Here is a 7,672-nt window from a genome sequence, read left to right as displayed (position 1 = left end):
AAAACACTTATTATAATGACTTAAGGTGGGTATTAAGTTCGAATTTAGCTGCTAAAATGTTCATTTTTTCACGATTACTTCTCTTTAATACACCATTTTAAAGAATATAAACTTTGTGAAAATTTGCTTTTGCTATTTCCCATCAAGTTATTATAAAATTTGCATCAAATAGGTATAATTTTATACTCTTTTTACTGATATATTTTTGATTTTAGTGGCTAAACTCGAACTTAGTACTCACCTTTAGTCTATGAAATCATTAAATGTCCCAAATACTATCCGGTTTAGGCTATAGAATTGTTGTGTAATTAAATGATTTGTGTTTAACAAAAAAACACAGAAATAAAATTAACTAAAAGTAAAGATAAAAAACATTGGCGCCAAATCATGACCATTTTAACCATACAGTAAATTTTTGGGCATCGTACGAAAATTTTCGTCTGCTTTAGTTCATATTGAACTTATATGTACGGTCATTGCAATTTATACCCACGTTTAGTTCGTAAAATATTTGAGACTTACTTAAAAAATGAATATTTCAGAGGGATGTGAAAAATTTCGCAAAAAATAATAAAAAATTTAACTACAAACAAATAGTTTTTGATGAAAACAAGTTAAAATTAGCGTTAGTTTAACAACGGATATGTTTTTTGGTGTATTGACAATTATACCGATACTATCGATAGTCGTTATAAGCTATCGATAGTGACGTCGAAAAATAACTATCGATACTGACGATAGTTTTGCAGCTCTAATAGTTGGTGTGTAGTCATTGAACTGTGTGTGTGTGTGTGTGTGCAAGGAAAGTTTGTAAGCCATGGATTCCCCGAACTTAAGTTTTTTTTGCATTAAAGGTGGTACTAAGTTTACCATTAATTTTGTGATGCCATTTTCTTTCAAGCTATTTTAGATTTTCCAAATAATTTCGTAAGTTTATATTTTTGCACTTTTATTTGTGATTTTGTGAAACATAAGCTTAGTACCGCCTGTTTATATATAAAATATCACATGGATTATAAAAATAGTTGTTTCTGACTTGAATGATTTTTTTGTAAATTTCATATTCTATGATACTTCCGTGAAACAACACAAAGTTGAGATTTGCATTAGAAGAAATAGAATAGGAGCTCGTTTATTTAGTGTGGCGTAGTGTAAGAAAAGTGTGTTCAACTTAGGCGGTGTTCACGTTACCGCGAGTATGTGGTTTAGGGTATAGAAATTCAGAAGTACACTGAAAAAAATATTTACGTAGGATGCGCAATTTAAGAAATATTAAGGACAAATTTATTTAAAATAATGACACTTTAATTAAAATAAAGTTTCTAATTATTACTTCAAATTTTTGTCATTAAATTAATAAACATATTTTTGATTTAAATAAATCGTCCTTAATAATTGCTGCTTAAGGCTTCTATATTTTCTGTTGAAATCAACTACTTTGTATGCAAACTACTTGTTCTTAAAACTTATTTACATGTATTTAGATTTTCCATTTGCACATAGTAGGCTAGTTTAACATATTCCATATACATAAAATTTTTCTTTATAAAAATTTTATTCAGTTTCGTAATAAACTTTCAATTTTGTAAGTCCTCTGCGTTTTACTCGGCGACAGGTTATGGGCCCAGGAGCGATGGATTTTCTAAAAGCTTCTTTTGTTAAACTAAATGGTGAAAATTATTCTTTGTGGAAATATAAGATTGAGCTAATTCTGAAAAAGGAAAAATTATGGAAATGCATCATTGATCCTATCCCAAAAGAACCTAATGAGGAATGGGTGAAAAGCAATGATGAGGCTACGGCGGTAATTGGATTATCTGTAGATGACTCCCATTTGTTCCTTATAAAGAAAGCAGCGTCGGCGAAGGAAGCCTGGGAAATACTAAAAGGTCACCATGAAAAAGATACGTTGGGTTCTAGTGTCCGCTTAATGAGGAAAATTTGTGGATTGCGATTTTCGAATGAAAGGGACATTTCAGAACATATAATGGAAATGAAGATGCTATTTGAAAAGCTTGAGGCATTGGGTGAAACATTTTCTGAGAGATGGTTAGTCGCCATGTTGTTGAGCAGTTTGCCATCGTCCTTCGATACCTTGGTAACAGCCTTGGAAGCAAGAAAAATTGAAGAATTGACATTGAAAGTGGTCGAAATTAGTCTGGTGGAAGAGTATCGAAAAATGTTGAAAGACGAAATCAAGAACACAGCTTTGAAGTCTGCACCAGCGAAGAAAAATCACAAAGATAAGGTATGTCATAATTGCAATAAAAAAGGCCACATAATGAAGAACTGCTGGAAAATGAAGAACAGTCAAATAAAGTCAGGTCAACCGCATGAGTCCAAAATGTGCGAATATGAAAAAGGAAACATTTGTTTCGGCGTTGGAAGTAATTCCCTTGATTGGGTTTTGGACTCCGGTGCAACTTGTCATATTGGTACACAAAGTAAATATTTTACTGATTTAAACACATCCGTCATGGAAGAGGTAACGGTTGCAAATGGAGAGACAATTGTTTCCAGCGGCAAGGGTTCCTGTAAGATTGAATTCGTTAACCGAGAAGGCGAGATCGAAGTTGTTCACATTAAGGAAGTACTTTTTATTCCAACGTTTCATGGAAATCTGCTCTCAGTGAGCAAAATTTTAAAGAACGGAAACAAAGTAATGTTTGATTCGGCAGGATGCAGCATTCTATCTGAATGTGGTAAAGAAATTGCATATGCTGATAACAAGGACGGTTTGTTCCGTTTACGTCAACCTAAAGTCAATAAAATTATGGTTGCTGAATGCAAGATGGAGAATTGTCAGCATTACTGGCATAGAGTTTTTGGCCATCGCAGTATTGACGCAATTATAGCTATGAAGAATGATAAAACGGTGAGTGAGTTTCATATTAAAGATTGTGGAATAAGAAAGCAGTGTGAAGTTTGTATCAAAAGTAAGATGACGAAAAATCCGTTCGGGATATCTAAATCTAAGTCATCGAAAGTGATGGATTTAGTTCATACAGACGTTTGCGGTCCAGTACAAACGCCTACTGCAAGCGGCTTCAAATATTTTCTAACTTTAATTGACGATTACAGCCGCTATACCATGGTTTATTTTCTAAAAAACAAATCAGAAGTATTCGAAAAACTCACATTGTATTTAGAAATGGCGAAAAACAAGTTTACGATTTATCCAAAGAAACTGCGTTCAGATAATGGCGGAGAGTTTACAGGTCATCGCGTGAAAGACTATTTGGAAAAACGAGGAATTAAGCATGAACTAACAATACCTTATAATCCACAACAAAATGGAGTGGCCGAGAGAAAAAATAGATATTTAGTTGAAATGGTTCGATGTCTTCTTAATGATTCAAATTTGCCGAAATACTTGTGGGGAGAAGCTTTGATGACTGCAAATTATCTACAAAATCGTTTAGTGACTAGTTGTATTTCGAAGACTCCGTATGAAATATGGGAGGGAAAGAAACCAGACATTCGTCATTTACACATTTTTGGTACAATGGCTTACTCTTTGACACCAAAAGAAAAGTTGAAGAAATTGGATAATAGAAGCGAAAAATTGGTATTTGTTGGTTATGATGAAAACAGGAAGGGATACCGTTTATTGGATTTGAAAACAAAAATGATAACTTACAGTAGAGATGTTAAATTTTTATCTGAGCCATTTAACAATCATAACTGGGATTCTGTTGATGTGGAAGTACCACTATGCCCTAATAAAGATGAACCATACAAGGATGGTAACATTATCTCTGAAAAGAAAAATTATTGCCCTTCAAATTTGGAAAATACTGCTTCTGAGGATGATTTTTGCAGTCTAGATAAGGAGGCGGTCGATGAAATTTCAAACAGTAATAAACATCATACAGACCAGAATCACGAAGTGTTGGTAAGACGCTCCGAGAGAACTGCGAAAGGAAAAATGCCATCTCGTTTTGTAAATAAAGCAATTAACCCCATAACTGAACCAACAAGTTTTGATGAAGCTATAAATTGCCCTCAATCTGAAGAATGGAAATTAGCCATGGAAGAAGAGATGGAAATGCTAAAGAAGAATGAGACATGGAACTTGGTAACCGTGCCACCAGATACTAACATCGTTGACTCTAAATGGACATATAAAATCAAACGTGATGAAAATGGCAATATAAAAAAATATAAAGCTCGCTTAGTAGCGAGAGGATTCAGTCAAAAGTACGGTCAAGACTATGACGAAGTTTTCGCACCAGTGGTACGTCAAACCACATTGCGAGTACTTTTATCAATTGCAGGATCAAACAAATTGAATGTTACGCACGTCGATGTGAAATCTGCTTTTCTAAATGGAATTTTGGAAAACGAAATTTATATGAAGCAGCCTACTGGCTATCAAGAAATTGGATCTAACTATGTTTGCAAATTAAAAAAGAGTATTTATGGATTAAAGCAGGCAGCACACGTATGGAATAAAGCCCTACATAATATTTTAGTTAAAGATAATTTCGTTCAAAGTAGCGGTGATTCCTGTCTCTATACAAAATGTCAGGTCGAGGAAGGGAATAATCCTATATATTTGTTAATATATGTCGACGACATTTTGATAGCAGCAAAATCAACTTTACAAATACAGAATGTTGAGAAATTATTGAGGAAACATTTCGAGATAAATAGTCTTGGAGAGATAAGTCATTATTTAGGCCTTGAAATTAAAAGAGATAAAGATAAAAACATTTGCATTCGTCAAAAGACGTATATTGAAAAGCTATTGCAAGATTTTGGTTTACAAGATGCAAAAATTTCAAGATATCCGCTGGATCCTGGATATGGAAAAACTGTCACTGAAAAATTGAATGATAACAAACATTTTCGCAAACTCATTGGATCATTGTTATACATTGCTGTTAATTCGAGACCCGACATAGCTGCTAGCGTGTCAATTCTTTCCCGTAAAATCGAAAATCCGTCGAAAGAGGATTGGACCGAAATTAAAAGGGTATTGAGATATTTAAAGGGAACATCTGAATTATTTTTAAGGTTGAGTTATGCCGATTGTCAAACTAATTTATTGAGAGGATTCGCAGACGCAAACTGGGCAGAGGACAAAATAGATCGCAAATCTAATACAGGCTTTATATTTCAAATAAATAATGGCTCAGTTAGCTGGTGTTGCAAAAAGCAGTCCTGTGTAGCCCTCTCATCAACTGAATCAGAGTTCATTGCGCTCTCCGAAGCATGCCGTGAGGCGATATGGCTACGACAGCTACTTAAGGATATGTTGGTTCCACAAAGAGAACCTACTATAATCTATGAAGATAATCAAGGATGCCTTCGAATGTTAGAAGATGGAAAATTTAGCAACAGAACCAAGCATATTGACACAAAATTGTTTTTCATCAAACATCATATTGAAAACAGTGATATTCAATGTATATATTGTCCTACAGAACATATGCTAGCTGATATGCTTACGAAACCCCTAAATTCAATCAAACTGGAAAATCACAGAACTAAAGCTGGAGTACAATCCGTTTGAGGAAGGGTGTTGAAATCAACTACTTTGTATGCAAACTACTTGTTCTTATAACTTATTTACATGTATTTAGATTTTCCATTTGCACATAGTAGGCTAGTTTAACATATTCCATATACATAAAATTGTTCTTTATAAAAATTTTATTCAGTTTCGTAATAAACTTTCAATTTTGTAAGTCCTCTGCGTTTTACTCGGCGACATTTTCTATATACATGTTCTATGCAACATGGATTTGATATTTGTTATGCTTGGTTTGGTTTCGATTAAAGATAATAAATTCGATTGCCATTTGTTGTGCTTGTGTTTTCAAGCCATGCGGCCGTCGAACGATGTATTTGTTCGGTTTATTTAGCGAAGCGCTGATGTTCTGCATGTTCTATAAAAATCCAAGCCATTTGAAATCGCTTTCAAGCATATTTGTGCAGGTCTTTAGTAGACTGAAAAAAAGCATGCCCGGTTCAAAGATTTTGTCTTTACTTTAACAATTTTGATATTGATTCCGAGCCAAAGAAGCGGAGAATACAAGTAAGAATGCTTTTAAGACACAATTCACTTTTAAATTTAGGTTTTATGTACTTGCTTCTAGGAAGCAAATTTTAATTTTTCGCTTTATCAGCTATTTTTCTGCATATTTTTTTCCAAATTCAGGCTCGACTTCCAGTAGAAATTATGCTATGTTTCAAGTAAAAAACAGCTTTAAAATAAAGTGTTGAAAAACATGTCCTATATTAGAACGATTTTTTGCTTTGTAGTCAAGATGCAAAAAGACAACAAATTTAAAGACAATTTAATTAATTTAAAGAATTTGTCTGAATTATTAAAGTCAACTTGACCTTAGCCCAAAATTTTTTTCTCTCATGTTATGATACCCATTTTGAAGTGAAATCACTTAATTATAAGGACAATACGAATTCATTGAAAACTTTATCGACTTTTGGTCAAGGAAAAAAAACTTTATATTAGAGAAATGCGTCTTCTATGCTAAGCAAAATTTGCATTCGTATTTTAAAGATATGAATGAAATCTTTGACCTCACTGCAATATTTTTTTCAGTGTACTTGATTTAAACCAGAACCGAATTCGATGTTATTTTATATGCGCTTGTTTTTAGTGTGATTTGGTTCATATATTTTTAAAATATTTATTATTATTTCTATATATATTCCATGGAATATATATAGAAATACGCGTTTTAAAACAATAAACTTTAATATTACTTGTTTTTTTTTTTAAATATTGTATGATGTCTCCACTTCCACTTTTTAAATATTTATTAATTTATCTTCTTCCTCACTTTCTTGTGAGGAGACAATAAATAGTTCGCTGTCAATTATGGTCAAAGACACAATAATACTAAAAGAATTTGGTAAACAAAATTCAAACAAAGCCAAAAAACACATGCTCGACATCAAACCCCAGCGGCGTAGTTCATGTTGTTGGAAGGCCTCCTTCCAGGTCTTCCAAGGCATTACAGAGGCCTGCTTAGGACATTACACCTTCCTTTCCATTTAGTACATGGTGAGATTGGAGGGAAAGGCCTTGTTTGTAGCTTCCATAAAAGTTCCTTGGCCAGGCCTCAATAGAGAAGGAGTTTTACAGGAGTGTACAAAAGAACTACATAATTACTGAAAATGTAAGTATACCTCATGTCGTTGCAATTATAGGCATGTTGCAGCGCTACACGAAGAAGGGGTTCTCTTCTTCCTAAAATAATGCCTTTATGATCAATAAAAAACAGGGTTATCAATTTATGCTTTTATTTAAAATTATGTATTTCTAAATTAAAAGGTTTACATAGATCAATAAAGAGGTATTTGTTTTCACAGCAATAAAATAATAATTAATAACAAACCCATAAAACTCATACATTTTTACATTTTCTAAACATTTTGCTTTGTATAGTTTGTTTTTCTCTTGTTTAAACGCTTTCTTTATGGGATTTTTATAAACATCAAATGTGCTCAATTCTTCTGCAAATGCTTTGAAAAATAGAGAGTCTATGTTTGGAAATGGAATCCATCATAATTAAACTCCTTGTCTAAAATTTGTCATTCAACCGTCGAACGGAACGGACGTGTTTTTTTAATAGCGGACTAAATCATCGTAATAAGTACATACTACGAATTTCAACTGTGGTGGGATATTAAGCCTCCA

The sequence above is a fragment of the Haematobia irritans genome, chromosome 1 (assembly GCF_050003625.1).
Source record: "Haematobia irritans isolate KBUSLIRL chromosome 1, ASM5000362v1, whole genome shotgun sequence".
NCBI lineage: Eukaryota > Metazoa > Arthropoda > Insecta > Diptera > Muscidae > Haematobia > Haematobia irritans.
Note: the sequence above shows the minus strand (reverse complement) of the source record.